The sequence below is a fragment of the Anser cygnoides genome, chromosome 2 (assembly GCF_040182565.1).
Source record: "Anser cygnoides isolate HZ-2024a breed goose chromosome 2, Taihu_goose_T2T_genome, whole genome shotgun sequence".
Classification (NCBI taxonomy): Eukaryota; Metazoa; Chordata; class Aves; order Anseriformes; family Anatidae; genus Anser; species Anser cygnoides.
The window spans coordinates 80350929-80367113 of record NC_089874.1 but is presented as its reverse complement, the minus strand read 5'-3'; the positions used below and the strand labels follow the sequence as shown (position 1 = coordinate 80367113).

The window sequence follows — 16185 nt, the reverse complement described above, 5'->3', positions numbered from 1 at the left end:
CTCCCCTTGGGAAGTTGTGAAAGCAGAACGGGGTAGGGAGGTGGCCGCAGTGGTGCTGGAGAACAAGAATCTTCCCTGTTCTTGGTCTTGATCACATTACCCTGATTCAGGGAATGCTCCCATTGTCCATGCGTGAAAGACTGTTTCAATTAGAATAACTGATTATATGGTAATAGTGAAGAAAAAAACAGAGAGAACCCTCCACTATTTTTGTTTTAACTAGTATCAATAATTATTTTGTATCAATAACTAGTCATTTATAAAAACAGGTTTTGAGGATTTCCATTTGAGTCTTTGCTGATACCACGTGATTTTTAAACCAGTGCTCTTCTAAAATTTCAGGACCTTAGATTTTTCTAAAACACGTATTCAGGTTGTTGTGGATCTCAGTTCATTCAGGATTGTTTCCTCTGTCTATTTTCAAACTGTAAAGGTTTCTATGAGGCTTATTCTAAACAGAACGGAAGGAACAGTAACATCTGACCTGGGTGGCAGCCTCAACTGACCAGAAAGCTCAAATATTGGACATCTAGTGATTTTGGTGAACTCCTAATTCAATTAAATACCAAATACCACAGTTTATTTAAAGAAATACATATTAGTAGCATAAAAATTAATTATATTAAAGCAGGGAAAATATTTCCAGGTTTCAGTAGATCAGTCTTTAAAATCAGAAAATCTGAACAAGAAAATATTAGTCTTACGGTGAGAAAAAGTGTTTTAGAGATGGGAGAACTACTTGAAATTAATTAGAGGGAATTTTATTTATTTTACATTGTCTTTTAGGGCTTGTCATGAACTAAGACTTCATTAAGCTCTCTTGTATTCAGAAGTGGGCAAGCTTCCCAGGATTTAGAGGTTTACTGTGATTGTTTAGTGCAGGCTTAACTGATGCTTTATGATGGGATTAGTGAAATTGAGGACATTATTATAAAGGTATTCCCCTGCCTATCTTCAAAAGGCTGTAAGTAGCTTCAGTTATGAAACTCTAGTTAGTATTTGTACTGTAGAAAATGAATTTCTGTTAAGAATTTCATAGTTATCTCTACATTTTTTGTAGCTACTGAATCTTGGGGTAGAGGGGAGGATCCATCTTGTACAGATGCAAAGTGATCACCATCTTGTCCTGTGACACAGAGTTGCAGATGCTGTGTTTCCTCTCTGACATGTTTGTTTATAGACTCCTGCTGGAAGAAGCACAATTAAAACTGAAGTCTTCAGTAAAATGTTGCAACTCTGCCAACAATGCAGCTAAACAAGTGGTGGTGTCCGTATAGAAAAGCTTATTGTTGCTTACCTGTAGGGTGTTGCACAGTCACAGACAGCATCAGGGCTTTGGCTGAGCACGGAAGGGGTCAGTGCTAGGAAACAGCCCCACATATGCCATGGTGGCTTTTGTTGCACTTACCTGCCACAGCTGTGCATTGGCAGCACCACCCTCCCTTCCATCTGTAGCAAGAAAGCTTAGTGGGCACTGATGAGAAGTTCTCAGCAAACTTTTTTTAAAAATGGATAAATAAAAGGGAGCCATAGGTGTGCACTTCAGCTATGTGCAGATGTGAACAGAGAAGGGGAAAAAATGCCTTCTGATGCTTCAAAGTCACTTGCTATTGGCTTGTAAGCTTTCAACTTGAAATTGAAAAAGCTTCATGATTATTTTTTTCTTATACTCTGATTAAGCTTTCTAAAATGTTTTGTAAAACTTAGTTTTTAAGTGTTGCAGGTAAGACCTGCTGAAATTTACAGGCAGCAAAAATCCTTTAAACTTAAAAACAACCCCCTCTGAAACATCCCCACCCAAGCTAAGGGCCTGTGAACATCTTTGTCAGTGCATCATACAAGCTGTTCTGATGACACCCCAACATAATGAGTGGCTGTTTTTAGCAATGTGACTATGAAGCTTATTTCCATGTAATGTCACAGCTTTGATTTTTGTCAAAGGTTTGTGTACTGATTTATAAGGGGTATAGAACAAGGCCACATCCCACCTATGTTTCAGCAGCACTACAGTTTTCTGATTGAGGACTTCTTTGTTGTAATAAAATCAATAATAATAATAATAATAATAAAACAGACATTATTTCTATATTTTTCTTCTTAGTAGAATGAAAAGTTAAGACATTATTACTAATAAGCAGAAATGGCACATCTTTCTAAATAAATAGATGTGGTAAGCACAAATGTTGTCTGACCAGAGGCACCACAGTAGGCAATGCTGGTGAACAAAGAACTACAAGGCTCACAGGCTCGTGTGCTAAATGCATTTTCAGACTCAGGCAAGACAACCTGAAGGATAGATGGAAGATTATAAAACCATAAAAAAAAGAAGAAAATGTGAATGGATGGAGCATAAAAATATATTGCAGCATTTCCTGTCTCTCTTTTATTGTCTTTAATCTAGGCCAGAGTTATATGTCTCAAGGGATATAAAAGATAAGAACATTTGGTAACGTGAGCTTTCAGGTTATAAATAAACGCAGTTGAGGTGAGGTAAAGTACCAGAAAACATAGCCTAGAAAGACTAACTAGCTGCTAGAATCCCACCAGAAAAATTAACAATAAATGCGAAGTTTTGGGATATATTCCAGTTTTAAAGGCACATTTTCTGTACTTTTTTTTTTTTTTAATTACATTTCAAAATAAGGAAGGCAACACCTCCAGGAACAGCCCATGCCTGTAAAATAAATAAATAAATAAAAATTTAAAGATCATTTTAAATGCACTTGGTTAACTTTTACAAAATACCCAATTAGTAATTTGAGTGTCATAAATTCCCAAATTCCTGTATCATGGAGTTGCCATGCATCAAATATCTAGAGTCTCACTTTAGAAGAAAATAATATGCATGATTTTTTTTAAATTAAACTAACTAGGAACTGTCTTGAAAAGTATGACCAAAGGGGACTCCAATTCCAAGGGCAAACTGGGCATCTTACTTTCTCCAGTGCATGTCAAGCCATGCATTCCTGTCAAAATCTGACCAGAAGACAACCTCCACTCCATTGTTTTTCCTGTATAAAAGAAGTGTGAAGAAAAAATAAAACAAACAAGTCATTGCACAATTTCAGTACATTTGGGTTCTAGAAAGCAAAATGTTAACGTAGGCAAAACTGGACATAGGCCTGGAAATGACTAGAAAGATTGCTTTAAAAAAAAAAAATAATAAAATAAAAGTCTATTCCCATATTACCAGAACAAACTGCACGTATTACTAGTATTACTTTGAGAATAGGTGTACAACAGGTGCCCTTTTTGTAGATTTTCACCTGCTGAGAAATACAAGGGAACTCCTCAGGGTTCTGCACCTAGCCCAGAAATGCAGGGCTTTGTTGAGAATTTCGTTTTATTGATTCACGATTAGAACTGTGTTCATTTTTTTGGCTAATGAGACAAACGTCTTACAAAAATGTTATGTCTGCTTTTCTATTTCCATAGTATTCTTGTTTAATTGCAGTAATGGTGCTGCTGATTTCTGATGTCATCATTAATGACAGAAGACATTTGGGAGACCCTTCTCTCCTTCGTTATATTATATCTTAATTAGAGTCCAATAAAACCCATACAGTCTACTTTTCCCAAATCACAGTGGAAATCTGATTGATTAAAGTTGTGTGTTTTAACAGCAATCAAAATTTTCACTGCCTTTCTGTTAAGCATTTGCATCTTACTGCACAGTTACAAGCAAGTATGATGTATAATCTACTTTGTCCTTGATCAAATATTAAAAACGTTTTGAAAAATGCATTAGTGGTGTAGTCTTCTTTAAATCAAAAAAGGAAGTAAGTCAATAGCCATTGCCTAACATCAGAGAACAGTTTCCACACTCTTGGTTTGAGGTGTCCCTTCAATAATACTGTTTTTTATTCATTAATTTCTGACGGTCAGTCTGCAACATACACTCAGTTATACTGAATATTTTCATTGATGTACGTTGCTGTGGCATCATTGTTCTGATACATGAGACCCAAAAGTGGGATCGAGTGGATAGTTTCAACCTTGCATTTTGATGCTAAAATTTCATTTGGAAGTAGTTATTATGCATACAAAACAGACAATTTCACTGTATTCTTACCTCAGCTGAAATGTTTGCATCTCACAAAGCACAGGTGAAAGTGCTTTGTGTAAATTACACACAATTTGACTTTTTTATAGCACTGCTGTTAATTAGTAAAGTGCTGCTGGCCTGGACCTCTGATGACGTGCAGTTGTAAGAAAATCCACCAATTTGAAAAGTTGTGTGTCAGTATCATCGATGCTCTGAATCTATGGTCATTAGCTTTGAAATGTCTGAGTCATAATGAAATGCACAGAAAGTCAGAGTCCAGAAATTCATTTGGTCCAATCAGAGCAGGTAAAGAGCTAGAGTGGCAGAAAGCTTCTGGAGTTATTTCATAGACCATAGCTGTTCGTTGTATGGGCTGTTCTAAATGGTAAGCAAGTATGATACCTTGCCAGATTGATCATTTAAACCATTCATGCATGAAATTACTACTGAAATCAAAGGTAATTTTCCCTGAATTGATTTACTAATGACTTCTGGAGTTTAGTCATTATTAGTTATGAATCAATAGATACTATTCTCAAAAGCATATCTGATGAAGAAATATATTGAAGGTCTTGCTGTGTGCTACTTTTGTCACAAAGAATGTCATGAAAATTAAGCAGCTAGAAGAGTATTTGAAAAAACGAAGTCAGAGCCTGTCAGTCTTCAGCAGTAACTTGAGTAATGTTTATACAAAACTCACTACGGAAGCTGTTCCATTTATTTCGGCGTACGCAGTTCCATACAGATTTATCACATACCCATGCAATGAAGTGTATTTCAGAGACAAATTCAGGTAGGCTCTAACTGCATTACATGCCCACAGAGTGTCAGGGCCCTGACTAAATTCTGCCATCACCCTGGGGACTCAGCAGTGCAGCTCAAGCCCAGCTTTGACAGAGCAGCTGTCTGGCCTTGAGGCTGGCTGAGAAGCTGGGCAGGGGCTGCCCCCTCTCCTTCAGGAGCTGCCAGCGTGCTGCGCCGCTCAGCCGTGGTCCCTGCCTGCACTGCGCTGCGTCCTGCCTGTGCTTGGCCCTGGACCTCTCTGGGCCGGACCGGGACCATCAACTGCAGCCCCCTGGCTTGGCTTCGGCCCTATGCCATGGCGGTTGATTTGCCCAGCAGTCCATTGAGGGTTAGCCAGCCCTCGTTACTGCGCTGCTCTTCCTGGGTACTCTGGGGCTGTGACCCTGTCAGAGAGGCCGCTGCCTGGCCTGCTCTGATCTCACCCCCATGTCGCCGCTTGCCTTCCCTTAGGCAGAATGGGGTTCCCAATGCCAAATCCAGTATTATACTCTAGTCATTTAAGTTCCTGAACAGCAAGCAGTCATACAGTTGCATATTGTATGCATACCCATACCATTTTTCCCTCTTTGCCACTTCCCAGATAACTGAAACCTAAAATGTAGGGCATGTGGGATTAAACCTCTACTGTACATATGATGTGTATGAATACATACAGATCTATGTTATCTATGTGCATATATACAGATCATGAGATAAATGCTTAAGTAATAAAGAAGGCTTCAGCATAAATGTGGTGACCTTGCAGGTGGAGACACGTAGAGCACAGGGGAGTACGTTTCCAGTGTCCACTGCAGAGACAGGAATGTAATCCAGATCTCCCAGTCCATGGCTGTGTTGATTAAATGCTGCAGCCTCCATTCCTGCCCAGGATCTGCTTATTGCTCAGTTATATAGGCAGAATAATATCTTTCCAGGATTGAAATTCTGAAGAAAAGGAGATGAGCAAAGAGAAGCAATGAATTTCAGCCAACATGACTTCAGTGCAAAAGTACAGCCAGCTGGAGGTAAGAAAAACCATGCTGGAGACAGGGATGAGACAGTGATTGATAGCCTTGTTTGAGAGATGGATGAGATCAGTCTGACAGTTTCCAGCACAAATTGTATTTCCTGCTGTTCAGGCAACTTAATTTCATTTATGTTCATTTGTGCCAGCTGGGTATATCTTATTCTTCTCTTCCCTCTTTTCCTGTCCCCCATCCATGTGCTGTAGCTTCACATTTTTTCTTGTAAATAGCATCCCAACCTTTAGTAAAAATGTAATTAAAAGACAGTTATTCACTTAATCCATCTGTCTGATGTTTCTTTAGTCTTTCCTTTTGTGTGCTCAGTGAAAAAAGAGAGCTTTATGTGCTCTTTATTATGATTCTACCTGGAGATACGCAATTCAGACCAGAGGCTGGTGTCAGTTTATTGACACTGACCTGTGAAATATTTGTCTGCAGTCCCGTTATCTGTCTGTTGTTCTCTGGCTTTCAAACTCTGTGTTCCCTGTGACTCTGAAGTTATATAGTCAGCTAGCAGCGGGACTGCTGCCCCCTGCGTGCTGTATAGCGGTGCATCAAATACACCATCATTAAGATAAATTATGTCCTTTTGTGAACATTTGAATCTGTATTTTTCAGTATATATATATATATATTAAAAAAAAAAAAGGGCTTGAATTAGAATGTCTTAGAGTCTTAGAATTTAGAATGTCATTTAAATGCTGGAAATAAATTGATTACTTAGCACACTTCAGACTAAAGGAAGTAAGAGGATTCATGCTACTTTTCTGTGTAATTTATGATACTTTGCAGTTTTGAAACAAAGAAAATGACAGAAAAAGAAATAAGAAAAATATTGGAGATAGGCAACTTTTTTTTTTTTCTTTTGAGAATTCAGGTTTGAATTGCAAACTTGCTGACAACTCTTTGAAATTTTAGCAAACCTGCTGTCTTTCTAAATGCCATTGGTCCTAAATTTGAGCTGGTCCTCGGGTGACACTCAGACAAAGTGCAGAATATAAGTGCTGAAAGCATTTTACAGTGACAATTGTAAAATAAATAAATAAATTGAATGAATTAATGCTCTCACATTTTTAAAATGGGCACATTTTTACATGCTGCATCTTACACTGAATATATGGACCTGTGTGTGTATTTATGTAATATATATGCTTATGTGAGCATTGTAAGGATTGCTAATCAGAGTGCTAAATATATGCCATAAAAATATCTTCCAAATATTGGAATTAGCCCTGGTGTAAGACAAGTCCAGTATTCTATTCACTGTAATTTTGAAAGAGCAGACAAAATGTCCCTTAAGGATGAAGGCCTAGATGGTTTTAACTTCTCTTAGGTCAGGGAAATAGATGAAGGACTAGAAGGTGCCTTACAGGTTACATTTCTATGATATACTAAGTGTGTGAAATATGAACAACTGATTTTGAAAGTATAAAAATAAAAAAGTAGAACTCCAAAGGCATATCTTCACTCCTTTGTGTGGGGACTCCTAAGACAGCATCGGTGGCTACAGAAATTGACAGGAAAGCTCTCTTCACTCACACTTCTCATGTCCCTGGATATTTTGACAAAGGAGAAAAAGGAAGCAGATAATGAGATGAGTAATGCTACCATTCCTTTTCCTTCTCTTTACTCCGTGGGCCAGCAGCATGGCTTACTTAGTCATGGTTACCTCAGATCATGGAAGAAGTAGGAAAGACGTGGGATCCAGTGAACAAGAGCTCTGATGCACAGTACTGACTATACTGGACAGGGGCTTGCCCCTACAACTGATTGCATTCTGGTTGTAACTGCCTTTGCCTATGGTTAAAGCAGAAGCAAAGCAAGCTACTGCAGAAGGCTTGATACAAATATAAAACTAGAGTGACTCCAAAGGTTAAAAATTCTCATCATAGAACATTACAGGGTTATTGGAAAAATACATTAGGGAGGTAATACAAAAAATCTCGCTCCTTTCTCAGAGAACAATAAATAACACATGATTCAATAGGCTACCCCTTTATTACATTATGCATCTGTGAGACATATTAGTTTTCCAGCACACATTAAACTCAGTGTGGGATGTTCACATTATGAAATACTCTGAAAAACTTCTCAGTTGCAAAGTTACAGTGCCATCTTTGATGGTTGTCTACAGATATTTTAAAATATGCTGTTTCCCGCTTCAATCCTCACTTTCCCTGGCTTCCTTTAAAATAACTAATATATTACTTAAACAATATATTACTTTCTGCTTTTTAGATGAGTAAAAGTAGGTTCTTTGTCCTGTCCTTGCTAGCTATTATCTTTGAAATATAAGAAGACTGTGAGATTTTTTGCCAGAATGGAAATACTCATTAAAGACTTTGGCAAACGTATGTTTAAATATCACTAGAATAAAACTAATGGATATGCACTTTGTATTTAAAGACTTCTGATTTATCCCCTAAGGTACAAAATATTAATAGTAGCATTACAAAAACATTGCTTATCTACTTGACAGTTGAAACCAGTTGGTTGAGAGGGCCAAGAACAGACACTTGTCAGACTCCTTAGGGATTCCTGCTTCTGTGAGGTGACTCAATTCATTGTTCCAAATTATGTTATATGAGAGGTGAAGTTTGGGATCTTGTCGTTCAGAATTAACTCTGAAAATTAAAATACTCCTCAAATGTGGAAATGTTTATGGTTGTTTTTTTATTTATTTATTTATTTATAGAAAGTTTATGTGACTTTCTGGATTTAAGGTGACAGCTGTGCACATACTTAGTAGAAATTCCTGGATTTGTCTTCTATTCTCACTTCTGAGTATGAAAATATCCCGAACTGAAAACGAAGTATTTACTGATAAAGGTTATGTTTCAATTCAGACATGCCTATGTCTAAGAAAGGTATTTGTAGTTACGGTGCCTTGTTTTGCTCTCCAGGTTAGTCTTGGCAAATTATTGATTACTTCATAGCAAAACCAGCAAAATTAGAACAGAAACCTAAAAAGAAGGCAAAAAAATAATAATCAGGTGAGCTTACAAAAAAGATCCCAGCATTACACAAGATTGGAAAACATTCTGATGAATATAAATAAGAAAGTAGAAGGAAAACAGGATAAAATGCAACATGGCTATACTGAAACCTAGATTACTGATTTCACTATGAACAAGTTTTCAAAGGGAAATAAAACAAGTATAATGTATTTCAATAAAGTACCTGTTATAGTGTCATATGCAAATTATTTAATAAATCACATATGCTGGATAATTATTTGGCAAAAAAAAAAAAAAGAAAAAAGCAATGTATAGACCGTCATTATTGATTATTTAAGAAGCATTCTAGAGGATAGTTTCCCTTACTGCAAAATGTAGTGCTGCAGTAATTGAAGGTATTGATGCTTGCAAGTAGAATGTACTGATACAAAGAAGAATCAGAAACTTGCAAGACAAGTCATTTTACACAAGTAGAACCAGAATACTAGAAATTATGTGCAATGCAACTGTCCTACAGAACTTTACTGCATTTTTCTTTTTTCTGTTCTAGTTCTTGGTTATTAAAAAAAAAAAAATCCTGACATGTAATAAATACATGGATATATTTTTGTATTACTATTTGTTTCTTTTGTTTCTTTGTGTTTTCTTTTGTTTAATTGTACCTCTGGTAAACTGAAGAAAATAAAAGAAAACCTCAGGCCAATGGCAACCTTCTCTTTTGAATCAGATTGTATTTCCATTAGATGGATTGTTGCAGGATTGTATTAGGCCCAATGTTTGGTGCTCTTGTTCACGATTTCCGGTTTTAAGCATCAACTACTAGGGAAAAAACAGAGCAATGAAATATGGTGATGGGTGAATTTTTATTCTGCTATTATTCTTAAGACAGAGCTGATATTGAAAATCATTACCAGCAACACTGATTACATATCAGCTGAATGAGGAAACAGGGAAGGATTTCTGATGGCCCTATCTACTTTGCAAAGCTTAAAATTTGGGATAGTGACTGGGACAGATTGTGGATTGCTTCATCTAACAAATTTCAACTGAGAATTTGGATGGCGTGATTTGCTGTGTGATCCTCATATACATAGCTAACTCATGTCCTTCAAAAGTGACTAGTTCCTTTGAACTCACAAGGTATTTATAAAAATATAGAGATGTTCACTTGCATAAATTGTTTGCAGGTCCAGGATCTAAAGTAATAGCATTAAGAAGCTATAGAATGATTTTATGATTAAAGAATCACAATGAATATCTTGACAGAAAGACACACTGCTAACATTTTCATTAAACTTTTCTTCTGACATGTGGTATTGTAGGGTAACAGATATGGCATACATATGAGTGGACTGGTCAAAAGGCTCCTTTTCCACCCCAAGGAATTCTGGAGTACAGCATCAGAAAGATCTACTTGTTGATGCCTCTAGATGATAGATAACTTTGGAAACATTCCATGTTCGGAGTAAAACAAAAACATCTTTCTGGCAAAATGGCATTTGTGTAATGACCATTGTACTATACGCAGTTGTAATTTTGTTTTCTAAAGTAATGGAATATTAATTATTTCATATTCTATTCATATATTGTTCTCTATAGTAATGAATTCACGAGCATCACTGGCCAAGAACAATTTTCATACAAGATGTTGTCTACTAAGACAAACGTGTAAAAGCAGAACTAAAGGAATTCTTTTTCCTTGATGTAAAGAGAAAATTTGCTAGAGTGACAGAACAGAACGCTGTAGGATTTGTTCCATGTTCTGCTGTCTGCCACATTACGAGAAACTAGAGATTCCATGAAATATTGACTGTCAGAAAGTAAAATTTAATTGGGTATTAAAAACTCAAGCAAATGTTATTATGCCTGCCATGTTGAATGGTCTCAAAGAACTGTGACTACTATTTATACAGCCAAAGGAAAATTGAGTATAGGAACTGTAAAAATGGTTATCTCATCTGACAACTTGTTCTTGATGAAATTAAAGGAAATTACATATTTATTAAGTTTTTTGAAGTGGAAATATGGTACAAGACAGGGAAGATGCTGGCTACTTTGAAGAAAAAAGAAAGAAATGAAAATCTAAGATGGCAGTAAGGTTATAAACCTGCAAGATGGGGAAGGCAGCTGAACTAAACTGTGACAGAGACTGACTGGAAAAACAAAGGTTTAAGATTGTCAGAAAGATTCATGTGTGTGGTCCAAAAAGAAGCTGGAGACATCACTAGTACTGCACTGTGAACGCTCTGTGCCTTGTCACCACAGCTTCGTATAATTAAGAGGAAATTGGAGGTTGATGGGTAGAGATGTTGACAGATTTTCCCCTCCATCCATTTTTTTCATAATCCTTCTGGGAAAAGTTACACAGTATGACTTTTACTTAAACTAAACTCATCTCTGCTAACTTACAATGCTCCAAATCCATGTAAATCATGTTCACACGTACAGATCTTTGCAAAGCAGAAAACATAATTTATCTCCCACCAGCAAATATCATGTAAAGTGATTGTGGACATTTAGCAAGAGCAAGTCTAGGGCTAAATGATCAGAAGGTCATATTGTTCACTAAAAATTATGTTAGCACCAACTTCTATACAAATTAACCAAGGACTTGAGATACCTTAGGGCATTAGAGTGCATTTCTAGCATTGTATTTGACGGTCAGTAAGTAAGAAAGGAAGAATAACGTTTTATATTCCTTAGTTTGCACACATTTGCTTTTTACAGTCTGTGGAAAGTTTAGAAGCAATGGTATAGAACAGCAAATACATAAAGAATACCACATGTCAAATGTGTTTGGTTAGCAAAAACTGTTGTTCTGGTCTGTTTATACCTGTCTGCATCATATGAAAAGGTTGGACATGGTACTTAGGGACATGGTTTAATGAGTAATACTGGTTGCTGGGGGACGGTTGGACCAGATGACCTTGGAGATCTTTTCCAACCTTCATGATTCTATGATATTTAGCATATATAGTAATACTTGCTCAGTCCCAGAAACTTACAGCAGCTTGCTGTGAATGAAGAAATAGCTTTAGGGAAAGAATTTCCACTTTTTAACAATAAACTAAATCCATCCATGGTATATATGAGGATTGGAAGCTACATTTATAAACGCACATTAAACGTGCCTGGGACCAGTCCTTAGCATTGAGGGCAATAGGCATGACACAGTGTGCACGCATGCCATTAGCTGTCTCAGCACAGAAAGCAGATGGCTGGATGCAAACTGCCTGGTAAGGGCGGTCACTGAGCCATGCTGACTCCCACGCAGCATGGTCTGGGAGAGCTGCAGCGTTCCCAGGCACGATTGTCACAGCTTCCTAATGGACACAGCCAAGCTCCAACACTGGGATCTATTTCATTCACTGATGCAGGCAATTGCAAAGTTCTTCTCTCCACCACCCTCTTCCAATTGCTATTAAGAGCAACAAAGGGAAAACTTCTTACTGTGTATTTAATGCAGCGACTTGCACAGGGATGTTACTGATGATGGCATTCCATTTAATGGAAATTCATTTCACACCAAGTAAAATTCCAGAAGAATCTGGCATTTTTTTGTCAAGTGAACTGCATGATTTTAAGGCCTTCTAAAATTTACAGCACTAATCAGTGCTGTACCAAAAGTTACCAAGTGCCTTCTGTAGGACCTGATCTTTTCAAAGCACTTAGGCAGGGACATAAACCACAGGGAAAAAAAAAATAAAAAAATCTTATTCTAATTTAAACAAGTGCCTTTTTGGATGAGGGCCCAGGAGTCATAAAGATAGAAGGACAGAGAAAGGCTTACAGTGGGATTCTTAATTTAAACTTTATTTGCAAGAAGAAATCACAATTTTAGCAAGCCTTTAACTTGTGTTTTCACACTAAGTTATAAATTATGCAGTATAGTAAAGGCTTGCTTCTGTTAGAAAGTAACTGAATAAATAACTTAGATCATTTTTTAAAGTTCTGAGCATTCATGTAGCATAAATTGTCTAATTATAATAACTTTTTTACCCCCTTTGAAGTCCTTTGTAAAATATTCTTGCAAGATTTGAAAGAGAAAAAGCATAAGGTTTGAATTTTTCATCAGAGAAGGCTCTTATTAATTTTCTCACTGTACAATAATTGTAAAAATACAATTCTGTTTCATCTTCAATATAAGGTAGAGAAGTGGAAAGTGAATTTTCTGCCTTAGCAAGGAGATTACTAATAATAAAATTACTGTCTCCTTGCAAGTATCAATTTGCTGTTTATTAATGTGCTAACACATTGTTTCGGACTCCTATGATGTGGCATACCGGAAGGGAGCAAATATGATTGTCATTTGAATTTTTGCTGTAACTCTTATTATATTACATGAAATTCAGGTGAAAAGTTTCATGTAGGCAGGTGACATGATACTAACAACATCTTCCTGAATATATTTGCTTTGAAAAATTCATACCTGATATCTGAAAGAAAGATCTCTGTTTCAGTCTCTGAAGAATCCCTTCTTCTCCCGCCTTCCTCCAAAATCTTCCCAAAAGCTATTGGACTTCTTCTAGATGTAGAAAGGCTGGCGATGGGTGAAGATGCCATGTAATGGCACCATACTCCTTTTCTCTAAGCTATTTTTAAGGGAAGCAAAGAGTCAGTGTTGAGACTTCTGAAGTAAAATTATGTGATGGTTCAAGGTCTCCAGTACACACCTGGGAGAAGTGTATAAACTGTAGGTTCTCCCTTCGGGTCTGTCAGTTGCTCATTCCAAATTCTGCCTCTGTGGTCATGGGGAGGTCTGTGAGATATGGCACAAGTGGGTCAGTGTCATCAACTCAGCTCCTTTACATTCTCCTCACACTGTCAGTCACGGCTGAAGAAGGTAAGAATAGAGTCTCACAGATATTCATTGGCACCTGTTCCCTAAGGCAGAAGCATCAGTTAGGACATTCATATTCTCCAGAGCCCCAGATGAGACCATAAGGCTAGGCAAGACATGATCTGAATGGAGAAAAGAAGCTCTTGCTTTCTGCAACAATAAAAAGACATGCAGAGTAATGAGCACAAGAGAAGAAACACCCTGTAGAAGATACATGTAGAAACTTTCTGAGTGGAAAGATGTTCCTTTATATCAGGTCATCATAAATAAAGAAAGATAGCACTTTTACTATTGTTCTTTTCAAATTAAACTTTACAAATACATTTAAAATTGTCTTCTTTACAATTATTTTAGCATTCATATATTATTCTCATTTTCTCTTGTTATTTAGCCACATCAAATTCTTTTTGGTTCATGTCTCTTTCATTACTTTTCTGAACTCAAATCATCAGATAGCCAAAAACTATATCAAAGACCAGGCATTTTGCTAGGCTTTAGTTAGGCTTCAGTGCTATGAGCTACGATTTTTTTCTTTTTTTTTTTTTTTCACTGCTTTTGCTGAAGGATCCCTGAAATATCTCTCAGAAATAATTTTCTATTTATAATGGAAAATAAGTCTCTGAATGTCCTCCACAGTGCATTTCATACTTTCCCAAATAATTATTTTAGTAGGAGAAATTTAACTGTTTGTTGGAATGACATTTTGATTTCTTATAGATAACAAATGTGCAAGAAGAGCTGAAAAATGGTTCTAGAATTCATTCCATCTAAATGTATATGGACGTATATGGATGTAAAAGAAAGCAAAATTTGTTTCTAACCACACTCCCTTTTGACATGAAAATAGTGCAAGTTGTAATCATTACGCTCAGTAGTATCCACATTAATTTCTTTATAAAGGAATAGGTATACAGATATGATACTCCTTAAAAAATTGAGGACTGAAAAATTCTTTCAGTCTTACGACACACTAAGCAGTTATTCTGGTTTACAACAAAAACTGCTACACCTGGAGAACACAGAATATGTAGGAGTCAGGTCTGTCCACTTGTGGAAAGCCTCCTACTACATATATGTTAAGATTTTTGCCAGTGTCCATTCTATGTCATCCACTTTAGTTCCCTTACAAGTTTGACATGCCAGGATATCTATCTACAGCCTGGCAACAAGGGCAGCTTGGCCATCTTCATCCCAATGCACATTGTATGCTGCATTGCCAATCAGTTTGGCTTCAGACTTTGGATGGAACAGGCTACAAAGTCCCACTGAGGCTTGGAGATCTTTTTTACAAAAATACATATTCTGTTTTAGTATCTTTTTTTTTTTTTCTGAAGCTCTGTTGAAGAAAAAAACAAAACAAACAGCAGTTCTGATCCCTTGAGATGTCACCATTTTGATCTACAATTATATTTTCATCCAGATTTAAATTGTTTCTTTTCAATTATTAGCATACAAACATCTTTTTATTTTGTTTTTATAAATATATTTAGAGTCACAGAGATGCACTGCCTGCAGTTGCTGAAGTTGCTGCGTATGTGTTTCTGAATCAGAGAGCTCCTAGTCCCAAAATGCTCCAACATCTCCTACAAGCTGTCCAGTTCTTTTACGGCACATATAGTAAATATTTGGAATTATTTCACTAACCTGGTGTGAAAAAGAACTTGGCATCTTATCTAAATAATGTAGCTGTTGTATGAGAAAATGGGACATGGTCAGGAGGGGAAGTAGAGAAGGGCTGCACAATTAAATCTAGCACCCCGAAACCTGAAATCATTTGGGTAGATAGAACAGAAGCAAAGTGAATGTAAAACAGATAAATGAACAGGTGCACAATTTTGTCTAGGTTTAAAAATGCTAATTATGTTAAAGTAATCCTGGTTCAGTAAACCAGCTAGCTCCTGGCCTTCACAATACCCACATAATAAAAACAGATTACAGAAAGCATAGCCTTATTAGTAAATGTAGACAGATGAGCTCTCTATTTACCATCACTTCTTCCACTGATTCCTCGAACAGCCTGAGGAAACTACACATTTACCAAGACCTCCTCAGCTAGCTTTAGCAAGCAGAGCACTACCCATCAGTATCGGAATCACAGTCCCCTCTTTCATATCATATTTTGAGCACATCCAGTAATCTGACCTGTCACAGGTGCCAGCCAAGTGGAAATGACAGTGAATGACAGTAACAGACCGAATAAGATGGCTGCCAGGAGTGCAGAGAGACCCAGGGACCTCAATCAACTGAACCACAAATCCATTAAATGATTTAATTTTGTGTATCCAACTGTGGGGCAATGTTTACAGCAGGAGAGAGAAATATAGGCACAAAAAATAAAAGCATGTGTGTGAATAAAGAGTTTGAGAAATAAAAGTAGCTCGAGGAGAAGTTAAACTGAGAAGCTTGGTTATTCCCTTTTTTGGAAGATGCTACAAACTTTACATGCACACAGAATAAACCACTATGTAATATCACTTTGCATATCAGAAAACGTTGTACAAATTAAATTGGTTTTGAATGACAGTACAGAAAGGT

The 16185-nt window shown here is 36.8% G+C and overlaps 1 long non-coding RNA gene across 3 annotated transcripts; it reads right to left on the bottom strand.

The window, feature by feature from the left end:
* Window positions 1-3845: 3845 nt before the first annotated feature.
* On the bottom strand, window positions 3846-16131 carry LOC106039945 (uncharacterized). Of its 3 annotated transcripts, none has more exons than XR_010829488.1 (3): window positions 13484-16131; window positions 13240-13402; window positions 3846-6092 (listed from the first exon to the last, which is right to left on the bottom strand). It is a non-coding gene; the product is annotated as an uncharacterized lncRNA (long non-coding RNA). The 3 variants fall into 3 exon arrangements; XR_007168083.2 differs by having other exon boundaries at window positions 3846-5773; window positions 13484-16130; XR_001209583.3 differs by lacking the exon at window positions 3846-6092 and adding an exon at window positions 8011-8816 and having other exon boundaries at window positions 13484-16127.
* Window positions 16132-16185: the final 54 nt, after the last annotated feature.